A 15,339-nucleotide genomic window follows, 5' to 3' on the forward strand; every position below is an offset into this window, starting at 1 on the left:
TCTGTAAGTAAATTGTGCAGTTTATATTATAGTGATTACCAAACTGATTTTACTAATTGAATACATTTGATATGATTTTATATAAAAATAAATAATAATAATAATTATAATTGAATGAACCCAAGTTTCAAAGTAAACATTAATTAAGTTTTCATCTTTATTTTTTGTTTAAGACACTATATATGTTTTTTGCATACATTTAAATTGATTGAAATCTATAAAAAAAAAAAAAACCGAATTTGCAATTTTATTTTTTATATTAAGTGAGATACAAACTAACCAAATACATAATTATTTGAATAAGATTACCAGTCAACTGATAACTATTTATTTATAGTAAGATAATATAAACACTACAATTTATAGTCAATATAAAGCCAAAATTAATGGGAAGACATGATAAAGACTTGAGAGGTAGACTAATGTATGTCACCACATGCAAGTCTTTTATATAATTAAAATTTAAGTAGCAAACTTTTTAATTGGCGTAATTAATTACCTAAAACTTTATTTTTCTAATTGATTATGAAATAGATTTATGATGATGAGCTACATAGTTTTCTAATAACAAGGAGTTTCATTATTAATTAAAGCTAAGAAGAGCTATTGCTCAAGACTACTTTCACTATATTGAAATTTTCTTTCTAATTTGGTGTTGGAACAACCATGACCCCACCAACCAAATACTTTTTTAGTCTCACTATTCTCTTATCATTGTCTGTGCTTATAATTTTTAGTTTTCAATAAAGAAAATTATCATATAAGAAAATTCGACTGAAATAATGGTATATGCAAAAGACGATTTTTGGCATTTAGATAAGCATTTATAACAATTTGCTTTGTTAGGTTAGTTTAGTTTTTTGTTCTTTACTTTTTTCATTATATATGTTGGGTATTAATTTTATTTTTTTGACACAATGTTGGGTATTAATTTGATACAATGTAAATTTGTGTTTGTTTGTGGTCCACATATATTCTTTTCAGTTTATATTTACTATAATTTTATCTTTTTCTGGTAAAATAATTTAAATATTAATTGATTCTCTTCTCAAAGAGAACAATCTCAATTTTTTTAAAGGTGCAACGGGTCCAAAAGGGTGTGAAAAAAGAAGCATATTTTATTGGTAAATGACATCTTTTGATTTGGAATCTTTTATAGCTTAACAACTCCCTACTGTTCTTATAGATTTTTACATGATATAAATACACTTACCTCACTAATTTAGGTCGGACCTAAACATATAGCAGTTCGGATCATTACAGAAGGTTTTTATATTAAAAGATTATTTTTTTATTATCTCTTTATATATATAAAATAATAAATATTTTTTGTACAATTTATACATACATAATAAATATTTATAAAAGTAAATATGCACTTAGCGCTTAAAAAAATTGATAAATACACATGAACTTTAAAAAAATTGTCTATTTTAGAATTTATAAAGTATTTTTTTAAAAAATTAAATTTATAAAGTATTGATTAATATATATTTTTTAATAAAACGTTTATTAATTTTAATTTTTCGTGGAAGGGCTCCAAACAACTTAAGTTGGCCCTAACTAACTATGAGGAGGGCAATATATTTTGTAATTTGCATAATTCTCAATTACCCTATATTTCATTAGTGCACTGCATCCCTTCCAAGCATTTAGAATATTTCAATAGTACTTTTCTGGTTGATTTATAAATTATAATTTTGAAATTCTGTATGTACATATAAATTAATAATAATTATTCATTTGTATAATTTTTTTAAGGGTATAAATTTAAAATTTTGATATCCAAATTAATTTATAAAGTAATGAATCGAAGTTATTTTTTGAACTTCCATAAATATTGATATGATGGGTGGGGAGATAACCATGGACGGTGGGATGATAACATAACCTATTCTCAGGTTTGTTAGATGTTATATATTCAATCATAAATATTATGTTCTTTCAAAAAAAAAAAAAAATTGTAAATATTATTATGAAAATATGAAAGAAATTAATTAGGTGGGGAAAGATAAAACAATAAATATAACAACTTTTAAGGCCGCTTATTATAATAATAAGTTAATAACTACAGTAACTAATAACTACGTACATATTAATTTTAACTTTGAAGAATCACATTTAGCTCCTATTTATACAATCTATCTTAATTCATTCCTATTCAAATCTTTGTTTTCCAAGCTTTCTTCATCTTAAGTCATACATGATATATAATACATAATTAATGCATATATTTTCAATATATTACTTTTTATATATAGGTGATTTATTGGTCTTCAAATTAAATATTCTTACTTTAGTTTTTGTTTGTGTTATTTCTCAGGATATACAAAAAAAGATCTCACATGTATTGTTAAATTTTATATTAGACTCTTTGTTTTAAAAAAATAAATAAATAAGACTTCCTAATAGTTAAAATGGTAAAAAAATATAGTCCCCTCAGTCTCAACATGTATTGGTAAAAAAAAAAAACTAACAATGTTATCTCTTTTAAAATACTTAAAATTTAGAGTAGTAACATTTTTTTGAATTAATTTTTTAACCTTTTAATTCAAAAAACATGTTCTATAAATATTTTTAATTTTTAATTTTTTAATTGAAAATTAAAATTATGAAAATAAAAGAAAAATTCACTACAAAATTTTTTACTTTTAGTCCCAATAAAATTTGTGACTAAAAGTAAAAATGTTGTGACTAATTATAAATTATCATTACTATATTATGACTAAAAGATCCGTGACTAAATATTTTAGTCACAAAAATTATAATTTGTTGTGACTAAATGTAATTTTAGTCATAAAACTTGTTGTGACTAAAACTAAATTAGTTATAACTTGTATCTAAATACTATATTTTAATCACAAGTAATATTTTGTTGTGACTAAAAGTCATATTTAATCACAAAAAAATTATGTTGTGACTAAAAAGTACGCTATCACTAAATATAAGAGTTTTTTGTAATTACTTTCAAAAAAATTTCAAACAACTTTTTTTTTTCTTAATTAATATTTTGAATTCCAACTCCAACCTATCTAGACCCCGATCGTCAACCCAAATCTGGACCCAAGTCCCAGCCCCAAACACGAACTCGACCCCCTGACCCAGACATAATTTAAATAAGATCAGCGAATGAAAATAAAATTTACAGAATACATGCACTTTATTTTTTGTTTTTAAAATTAAAAAACAAAAGTGGCTATAAAACACATTTTTATTTTTTCCAAAACAAAATTTTACTTAAATTTTTGTGATTAAAAAATTTAAAAAGTAAAAATGTTACCAAACGACACCTTAATTTAAACTCAATTAAAAAAAATAAACAAAATTTGACTAAAATTATATCCAAAGACCATGTTTTACCATTTTAAAGGGTCTTTGTTTATAATTTCTCAAAACAAAAGATAAAAATTGAAATTTAACTAAAATAGAGGGACCTTTTTTTGTATCGCTTATTTCTCTAATGTTATTTTTATTTCTTTTCTAACTTCCCCAAAACTTTTTTTTATTTTTTTTGGAAAAAAATGGCTAATGAACTAATAGTTTGTAATTCTTTTGGTTAGGCAATAACTTATGTCATTGAGAATGACATTCTCTATGAAGGTTCATTTACCTTAAAGTAAAGGACAGACAGCCAGAGATCAATTTCGCAAAATGGTATCTCTTTCTCTAATAAGTACTATTTATTTGTTTATGCAATGTATGTATATAAATATATGGGAGTAAGATAGTGTGTTTTTATATTTAAACTGGTATTTATATTTATATTTATATTTATAAAGGTAGATAGGTAGATGAGTAGCATGATTATTTGGTTGTTAGAATCCTGGGTTTTGTGATAATAATTCTACTTGATAAAGCTGATCGGATCCTGAGTTATATGAAAAACATATTTCGACTTAAATGACTACTTTGTTTCAATTAAGGCTTTGCCTTTGGTACTTGGATTGAAGTTAGCCATATTTATTAATGCTCCCACCAACTGTACCAATAATTAGCTATTTTCATATAATATGTTTTCTCAGTTCCCAACTTAATTAATTACGTTTCTTCTGGTTACTGGAATAAACTAACTATATATATTAGTACTCTATATTAGTACTCTTTTACTACCCAAGAATTTATGTTTTTAAGAGACTATGCAATAATTTTAGTCAATGACATCATGACAAATCATATGTGATATGTGATTATATATGCTACAAATTAATATAAATAATATATGCTTATTGCTTCGGTCAGCAAAAAGAGCACACATATATGTAGATATATAGAGGTTAAACATGAACAGTTAATAATTATAAAAACCGTTATAGATAAAAGGCATGTGTGAGTGAGTATAATCATGTCATGCATGATAAGCACATGATCCTAGTGATGCTTAAGCAAAGCAACACGTTGCAAAGGAAGAAACTTTTGCACGCTCGGATTTCAAGGTTCGAAAAAGCTCAACAATTGATATGAACAACTTATATGCACACACATATATATATGCCATAAGTATACATATATTAGTTGGCCCAAAAAGGGAAAAAAATATGCAAGTTTATTATTTGAGGTAAAGATGCAAGTACCCACCTTTAGTACCGCTACACACCATGATCTCAAGCTATAGCTATATAGGCTTTAGCTGATTTCTTTTCAATATCATATGTATGAAAATTATCACTTTTTCTTTTTAATTAATTAGTATTATATATATTGATTGATCAGTAATTTTAACGTTAGCTTAAGCAACGTGTGAATCACCAAACCATCTTCTTTTCTTCTAATTCTTCCATTTGACTTGTGGTCCAAACATACTTTTCTAAAATGTGAAGTTAATTAATTCTTATATAATGTATAATATATATAAAGCTGGCCGGACTGTCATGCAGTCATGCATATATAATTATATCTTTTGGAAATTATAATATTATGGCATGCTTCAACCGGAAGTGGGCTATCAGTGGGAATGCCCTGATAAAAGAGTTTTTAGCGTAATTTAATCAGTAGAGTTGGATCGACTTTGGGCTTTTCTTATTAGGACAATGCTATCAGACTATCAGTATTATATATTATAATCACTCTTACTCCTCAATATGACTTAGGGAATAGTAGTTTTATGAGAAATTAATGCTCCAAGATATTATTGGTACTTAGTATTCTTTTCTTATGTGTTATATATGTAATTAATAAATATTTGATTCATATAATTTAGTATAATAATTTTTAAAAAATATAACTAATCAATCATAGTGTGCTACCTCTAAAAAATACTAGCCATGCACATGTCCAATAGCAATGCTCTAATTTTATTGGGATGTCTGTACATGAGTTTAGCTAGCTATGAAGTTTGGAAATCACCTCCCAATATAAACAAGATTGAACATGAATATTAATTTATGCAGAATAAAATTCAAATAAGCTAGCAAAGTTTAAAATATAATAAACTCAAATATAAAATTATCAGGGTTTCTCTCTCTCGCATGTCGTCTGTGACGATACAAAGAATACGAAACGACTTCAATCGTCTCTGTAAGGCTTCATTGCGATTTCAGTCACTGTGGTTTCAATCGTCTCTATTCGTTGGCGACGACTGACGGACGTTTGTTGACGGTTTCTCCCCTGCTCGTTGTCGACGACGGACGGACGTTTCTCCCCTGCTCGTTTAGGCGCTGACAGAGGGCAACAACTTAGGGAGGGGTTTCTTGATTGTGCTATTGCAGACTAATGATTTTGTTTCTACTATTGCAGAATCGAGAATTGTCTTGTCTTTTGACATGGTTATGTAGTTTCTTTGGGGTTTCTTGGTGCTGTTTCTTCATGGTGTTTCTGTTCTGTTTTTGTTTTTCTCTGGTCTTTGCACGGTAATGGAGAACTAAAAGGGGCGGACATAACTATTGCGGATGAAGAGGATGTTGTTGTCCTACGATGCAAGCGCTACGAGGGCTAATGACTATGACGATAGGTGGTGTATTATGAGCAGATTTTTGATTGATAAGCCAATAGATTTTGAGACTATGAAACACTTGACGGCTTCATTATGGCAGCCGGGGAAGGGGATGTTTGTGAAGAAATTGGACACTAATCGGTACTTGTTCCAATTTTATCATGAGATTGATATCTAAAGCACGATGTCTCGTAGTTCTTGGACTTTCAATAAGTTCTTGTTGATCTTTAGAAGGTTGCAACTGGGGGAGGATCCTAGGTTGATTCCGTTGAATGAAGTTGATATGTGGGTGTAATTGCATGATCTCCGAACAGGATTTAAAACTGTAACTATTGCTAAGGATGTGGTTAATTACATTGGTAAGTTCGATGAATCGGATGAAAGAAATTTCATGGGTTTATGGAGGGATTATCTTCGAGTTCGTGTCACTTTAGATGTTACGAAGCCTTTAAAGAGACGAATGAAGCTTCGTAATTCTAACGGGATAGAGTTCTGGACTAATTTCAAGTATGAACATCTTTCCACTTTCTGTTTTATTTGTGGAATAATGGGGCATTCGGATAGATTTTGCCCACGTCAGTTTGAAGTTGGAGAAGGTCAGTTAATTAAGTCGTACAGGGAATGGATAAGGGTGAAGCCGCAACGTAAAAACCACATCATTGAGGCAAAGTGGTTGAAGCAATTTATGGTTTCCATGGATGATGGTCCACGTGTGAATGTTGCTCCACCAGTCTGGATATCGGTCGATGGAGATGTCGACGATGAGTGGTGTGAGCCCAGGTGCTTTGGCGACATCGGGACAATCTGGTAGAGAGATATTGAGATCCAAGGAAGTTAATGGGATTCCTATTTTTGTGGAGCAAATAAGGCTAACAGATAAAAATCAGGATTCATTAAATAATAATATCAATGAGGAGGCTTGTTTATTGGTGGTTAATTCAAAAAGAAGAATGACTGATTTGGAAGGTGATGATGGGCCCCACGGCATCGATGATGTGGCAGTGGGTCAAGATGTTAGTGGGTCAAAAAACTTAAATCTGGTGGGTGCTTGTATCCAGGCCCACCGTTCATTATAAAAATTTTATCTTGGAATTGCCATGGGCTTGGGAACCCATGGGCTTTACAATTCCTTACTGATCTTGTGATCCAAAAGAGACCCAGTATTGTGTTTCTCTGCGAGACTCTTTCTAGTTGTTCGCAGATGGAGAGAGTGTGGGTTATGTTGGGCTTTGAGGGAATGATGGCTGTGGATGTGGATGGTAGAAGTGGTGGTATTGTTTTGTTATGGAAAGCTGAAGAAGAAGTATATTTGCTTGGTTTTTCAAATGCCTATATTGATGTGCGAGTTACTATTGAAGGGATGAATGAGTGGCGGTTTATTGGTATGTATGGCGAACTAAATAGAAGTCGTCGGTTTTTCACTTTGGAATCTCTTGCGTACTCTGGCTGCTAACTCTACTTTGTCATGGTGTGTGATGGGTGATCTAGATAATGTTCTCTCACATGATGATAACAAAGGGAGTAATAGATATCCTGAATTTTTAATTCAAGGTTTTTAACAAGCTTTGGCGGATAGTGGTCTTCAGGATATGGAGTTATGTGGCTATCCTTTTACCTGGGAGCGTGAAAGGATTGGATTAAAGTTCGATTAATGGATAGGGGGTTAGCTAATCTTGCTTGGTTGAACATGTTCTCATCTGCTAAACTACTTCATAACCTTGAAATATCTACTTCGGATCATGCCCAGATTCTTATGGAACTGGTTCCTACTGCTGGCTACCATTTTGCTAAACGGTTTCGGTTTGAGAATGTGTGGTTAAGGGAGCCTCTTTGCTTTCAAGTGATTATGGATAGTTGGAAGCTTTGTGGGAATGATGAGATTATAAAGTGAGTTTTTGTGGACAACATCTGCGTGTGTGGGGAAAGGAGTTCAAGTGCAACTTCAAAGATATAATTAAAAAGTGTCGCGATGAGATGCAAAGGTGGAAGTTGGGTCGAGATGATGTCTCAGTTGGAAATTATAAACAGGCAAGGAAGAACTTAACCGAAGCTTATATTCAACGGGAGGTATTTTGGCGCCAAAGATCGAAACAATTATGGTTGCAAGAAGGGACTATAATAGCAAGTTTTTTCATGATGAAACATGTTAGACATTTATATATATAAACTGTAATGTATATGTTTAAGTATTAAGTGCGGAATTAATCAAACATATATACACTATGAAAAAGGATCGAAATACCTCCAGCCATTGAATCTTGAGCTTCAAACCCACATAAGCTTTGATCTGCAAAGGAAATTGACTACCATGGGTAATCGGGCTTCCTCGCTCTCTCAACTCTCTTTAGATGGAATTTGCTGTTATGAACAGAATGAGTTAGGAGCTCGGGGACCGAGACCCTATATTTATAGGTGAGATACTCCATCAGTATCTGTGCCACATTAATTGTCAGAATATTTTGACAATTAATTCAGGAAATCAAATCAGGTAATGAATATAGAAATCTGACCATATATAGAATATTACGTAATTGATTCTCGTCTGCATTCAATGAATATAAAATATTCATTTATCAGAATCAATAATATTATTTTATTTCCTTAATTAGAAATATTCTAATATTCTCCCACTTGGTCAGCATTTAAACTAAAACATTCAAACCCAAACGTTCCTCATTATATAATAAACATACGAATCATAGCGACATGTCCTCATTATAAGTCGAGTATTATCTTCCATGTATTACGATATATTTATTATATAACAATGTACTTTATGTGGCAATGTACTTAAGTGAATAAACCCTAACCCTTATGTTTATTCAGGTCCTCTTACGATAATTTTCTCAGATGAAATTAAGGTGCACATAAATATGAGAAAATATCGAAATTAGAGTTTCGTTAAATAATTTTTGGTTGTACAAATAAAAAAAACTGCATATGGGTTAACTGAATCCCATATTTACTTTATGATCCTTGAATTTGTGTTGCGGCATGCCTTTAGTCAAGGATCTATGCGATCACCCAATTCAGTTTGCGTGATTAATGACCACTTATCACGCCTTTTTATGGCTAAATACTTAATGTCGATATGCTAGCTTCGACCAGTACTCTTAGAGTTATTAGCCATAAATATTGTAGCTGAATTTATCGCAAAATTTTCTTAATGGCCTAATGAAACTGTAATTCTGAACTCTAGGCCTACTATGAAACTCTATAATACATCATACGAGATGTATCCTCAAAACAATAAATGAATCTGACTTCTATAGTGAAATAACAATCAAGATTCTCTACAATATAACTTACTGGTAATCTTAAGGACGTAATAAAATATTGATTTACGTTAATAAATACAACCAGTGAAGTATGTTAGAATCTAATTGGTTAACTATATTTCCAGATGGTCAATTCATCTTAAAATATGTATGAATATAATTTTTAGTATCTTAAAGATACCTCATCACTTTGTATGAAAAATAAAGTGGTCTTAACTTTAGTTATTCTGATACTACTTAACGATCCTGAAACAAATGTAATGCAAAGTCTTATTCAGACTCTTAGGCATACATTAGGCTTCTAAAATAGAAGCAAATGAATGTTCTTAATTTATTCTCACTCCAGATCATTTTTCAGATGCTGGTTCGAGTTGAATTTATCACACTTAAAGATAAAAGTTATATCAGATGAATAATACATAATTTTATTTAATCAGAGATGCTGTGGCTACTCTCTAATTAATTAAAATTATATATATTATTTATATTCCTTATCTCAAAATAATAATTTGAGATATGAATTATTTCAACTTATATAGAAAACTTTTATCATCATTTGCAAGTAACATATTGTCTACGTATAAAACAAACATTACTCCCACTAACCTTCTGGTATATAATTATTTTCATAATTCTCTTTTCAAACCTAAAGGAAAAGATAATTTAATACCAATTTGTGAGATGTTGGTTTTAATCTACAGGTAGACACCTTAAGCTTGCATATGTTCACCACTATTAGAGGAAAATTTTTATGGCAGCTGTATACCTTCTTCTCTAGTTCACTGTTTGGAATTGATTAATGAATTGAAACAAGCAACAAATGCCAAGGTCTATAATAGAATCTTTTATAAAAACAAGTGAGAATGTAAATCTCATTTGTTATTGATTCTTAGTTCAAAATGAACTTCTTAGCAATGAATATTCTTTTATATCTTTATGTTTCTCAATGTTGCCTAATGAATATTATTGGTGAAAAAACCTATGCTTAATTAATGTTCTCCACCCCATTAGACAACTTTACTAAAGATAAACTTTATTGCTATTTAAGATATTCATTTCTTCATTCATGGCATATTGTACTACAACTTCAATTCTTTATCATTCTATAATTTAATTTGTGTCTCAAATTAATATTGTAGTTGAACTCTTATTGTACAAAATGTAATCACTAGAAAACATTGATCTTACTGTTCTAATAAGTCATCTTAAGGATGGACCAACAAACTCTTAAAAGAGCAAATGGTTCAATAACATGTTATTTTAGAAATTGTAAGCAATTACTAAATAACATAACTTATTAGAATTTTACCAATGACTTGTATATTATTAATGATTAGTTATGAATTCTCAATAACCATTAATCTTAAGGGATGTTGTGAATCATAATTAATCTAACACTTGAGGTGGAAGTTTGAGAAAATATGAATGATCTTTCTCGAAAACTAGGTTCCTAGATTGATCACTCCCACTGATCAAGTCAATTCTTAATTCCACAATTCTAGTGTTGTGAGATGGATAATAAAATATGTAACCCTTAAACCTTATAACTTTTCAAATGAAATATGCTCATTTATGGTTTAGGGCCCAGATCTTTTCTTTGACAATTGTACTCTAACTATATATGGGTATTTATAAAATGCGTACATGTCATCAAGTTAGTTTTCAACCTTATCACAACTCAAAATATGTTTGAGAAACAACTTTGGTTAGAACACGATTCGATATGTACACCCCATTGTTGAGTATCAATAGACAAAGATTTAGAAAAGATTGGAGTTTGCTATGTAGGCTCCACCCCATGTCCAAAAAAATGCTTAGTTTCTTAAATCTGTTACACACTATAATTTGGGTGTACCAAGCATATGTATCGGGCAATGAACCCATGCTTTTAAAGAAACTTTACAAATACACTGGGAGTTTATCCATACTCACGAATTTTGATGTAGTATTCTCCATTTTATATTTGATCTCACTATCTTAATATGCAAAATGCACCATTTCTCTACTTAAGATTTAAATGTCTTTGAAACATATAAATCCATACTTTTGTAGAAAAATTATTTATGTGAGTAATCGTTAAAAAAGAGATGCAAAATTTGAGTCCATGTCTTCAAAATTAATTGACTTGTATGATTTCTAATATGATAGAATCCTAGTATGCACCGATTTTGACTTGTTGGAATACATATTCTTGATGAAATTCACACAAGTTCTAAATAAAGTTAGTAAAATCAAGTGTAATGAAGATCCCCACCATTTACTAACATTTATTCTATTTATGGAGATATGTTCCATAATTTTTGGTGCTATAATGTAGAAGAATTCTTATTAATAACACATTTCTTATTGTCAGATTGAACTTGCATATCTTTATGAGTGACATCATTTGTAGTAAAGACCTCTAAATGTGTCTAAATCAAGTTTCAATAGAATCTTGGAACATAAAGATCTTTGCCAATTTTAAAACAAAGTCACTACTATATTGCTTGTTCCTTAAACTTCTAAATGTGAGAAGTTATCTTGTCTGTGGATAAAATTTGCTCACAGTTACTGACTTTCTTAGGTTTATTTGTAAACCTTGCAAGAAATTATGAATGTGGAATAACAATCTAAAATAATCCACTATGTGTTAATAATCACATTAACTATATTAGAATGAATTCATACACAATAAATTAAAATTTATTGGTGATAATAAAGTGTGATTTATTTTTCTTAATTATACAGTAAAAACTGTATATGCTAGATGAAATTATCAGAATAAATTTTGAAAATTTCTACTGTTATGGAAGAAATTTTCTACTAGTATGGAAGAAATTTATGAATAGTGATGTAATAAAATTACATATATAGTTTTGAGGTTTAAATGAATCATGTTTTTACCAATATATAAACATGATTAAATATGAAATCTTTTTAAACAAAAATTCCTTGTGGGCTAAATTTTTAAATTAATAAGATTAGATTTAGATGTAGATTATGATAGATTAACACAGTTTATAAAAAACTTAAAGTTTAACATTTCTATCTCAATGAAGGGTATGGAACACTTAATTATTTATAAATGTTTCAAAATTTTATACTTTATGATTAAATTATTAAATTAAATCTACATAATTTCCTGTGGGATAAATTAAGAGAATTTAATTTAACATATTAATTATGTAAATATAATAAAATCCCTGTAGGGTAAGATTATTATGTTCACATAATTCATGTCCATTATGTGATCTTAATCCACTTAATATATATAATTTTATATAATTAAGGATGCTGTGGCTACTCCCTAATTATTTAAAATTATGTGGTTCACTAGACACCAAAGTATAAATCGAAGATTAAAATTTTACTAAATCCAAAATTGCTGTGGGCTAAATTTTAAATTTAATAAAATTAGATGAACTTTATGATAGATTTAATTAAACAATTAGTTTTGGAAAATGAAGGTTTATTATCTATCTTTAATTAAATTTGTGATAACACTATTAAATTAAATCCCCATAACTCCCTGTGGGGTAAATTAAGAGAATTTAATTTAACATATTATCCTAATTAATTATACAAATATAATAAAATCCCTGTGGGGTAAAATTATTATACCTATATAATTAATTACAAGTTATGTCCATTAAGGTGAATTTTAATTAATATATAATTTTATACAAATAAGGATGCTGTGGCTCCTCCCTAATTATATAAAATTATATTTTCACTTTGACATTAGGTATTGGGCTCTACCTAAAAGTAATTTCGTTATTAACATAGTAGACAATCACTGAGATTAATGCTCCTAGTGTGGTCGTCCGAAGATCATTAAAAACCGTTCTAGATATGAGCATTTGTCCCAAATTCATGTTTTCTTATGTCAAACCACAAAATTACTTACATTTTATTCATATTTTATTCATTTTAGGAAGTTTTATGAATATTTTATGAAGTTTTATGAAACTTAATGTGCTATATAAAATATTCAACCTATCTTAATGTTTGAATATTTCTAAATATATCTAGCACTATAAAAGGAATTTATGTATAGCATTTAAATCATACAAATCTAAATTAATTGCATTAAACATAAATTTGCCAAATAAATACAAATTAATACAATTATTGTATGATAATAAATTAAATGCTTAATTCCATAATATATAATTAATTATGCATTTATGACCATATAATATCTTAAATATTTATACTAATAATTAATTTGTATAAATAAGGTAATTATACAAATTAGTACAATTAATTATATGGAATGAATTAAATGCAAAATTAAAGACTATACTTAATGGCAGATTTTTCAAATTTTATTAATTTAAACAATAAATTACATAAATTTGGTAATAAATAATTAAATGCACAATTATACAAATTGCACAATTATTACATGCCTAAATAAATCATGTAATTAATTACCATATTAAAACAAATTTCCATTTTCAGTTTATACTAAATAACATATTAATTCTAAATATATGTATTAAATTAAAAATGGAAATTAATGAATGTAATTTATTGACTAAATTAACAATAGGAGAATAATTTATATTTCCAAATAAATAAAAAATATATATAAAAAAAAAATCGAAATTTTTTCCCTTTTTTTTTTTTTTTTGAAAAATACACTGCCATAAACGACATGATAAAATTTCCTTAAACTTCCAAAAATCATGAAATCAATTCCAAATGAATCTAAATGCAAAAATTAAGACATTCATATAGATTTTATGCATCGAAAATACATAAAACAAAGACTTTAAAAATCACCAAAATTTTCTGAAAAATAATTTTGAGATTTCTTTGTTTTTTCAAAGTGGATTTTCATGCTTAGAACAATCTATATTAATATATGAATGTATTAATACATATACAATATATATATAAATATATATACAGAAAAATAAAAATACTGTATGTATATATATAAACATGAAATGTATATATGTATATATTTGTATATAGCATTTAGATATATAAATAATATATATATATATACAACATATATACGTAATGAAATGAAGAAAAAATATATATATATATGTATATGAATATATATATATATGAACTGAATGAATAAACAAGTATATATGTATGAAAATATATATGTATATATATAATTGGGATTGAATGAATATGAATATATAAATATATACACAAACGAAAATAAATATATATATCAACACTGAATTAAATATATATATAAACACTGTATATACGAGTATATATATATATGAAACTCAAACTAAAATCAAGGCAGAGATAAAAACCGTTCTGATACCAACTGTTAGACATTTATATATATAAACTGTAATGTATATGTTTAAGTATTAAGTGCGGAATTAATCAAACATATATACACTATGAAAAAGGATCGAAATACCTCCAGCCATTGAATCTTGAGCTTCAAACCCACATAAGCTTTGATCTGCAAAGGAAATTGACTACCATGGGTAATCGGGCTTCCTCGCTCTCTCAACTCTCTTTAGATGGAATTTGCTGTTATGAACAGAATGAGTTAGGAGCTCGGGGACCGAGACCCTATATTTATAGGTGAGATACTCCATCGCAATATCGTGCCACATTAATTGTCAGAATATTTTGACAATTAATTCAGGAAATCAAATCAGGTAATGAATATAGAAATCTGACCATATATAGAATATTACGTAATTGATTCTGTCCAGATTCAATGAATATAAAATATTCATTTATCAGAATCAATAATATTATTTTATTTCCTTAATTAGAAATATTCTAATAAAACATAGTCAGCATAACTGCCTATAGATAAAATTAAACGTGCAGTTATGAAGAGTTATTTGTAATTATCTCATTTGAGTAAATATGAAACGTGGGGATTATCCACGTTTCATGAACGGTTACAAGTGATAAGATCACAAGGGAATAACTGTCATCCTAGATTTCTATAAATAGGGACAAAACTCAAGGAACAAGGGATGGTCAATTAGAGAAAGTAAACAGAATTATACTTACCATACATTCTGTAAACAATTAATTGTATTATGTATATAATTCATTAATTCCTGAATAAAATAGACTCGTAGAATATGAAGAATTAACTTCAAAACCACCTAAATTCTTTTGTCATTTATTGTTACTATTATCATCAAT

Source organism: Cannabis sativa, chromosome 8 (assembly GCF_029168945.1).
Source record: "Cannabis sativa cultivar Pink pepper isolate KNU-18-1 chromosome 8, ASM2916894v1, whole genome shotgun sequence".
Classification (NCBI taxonomy): Eukaryota; Viridiplantae; Streptophyta; class Magnoliopsida; order Rosales; family Cannabaceae; genus Cannabis; species Cannabis sativa.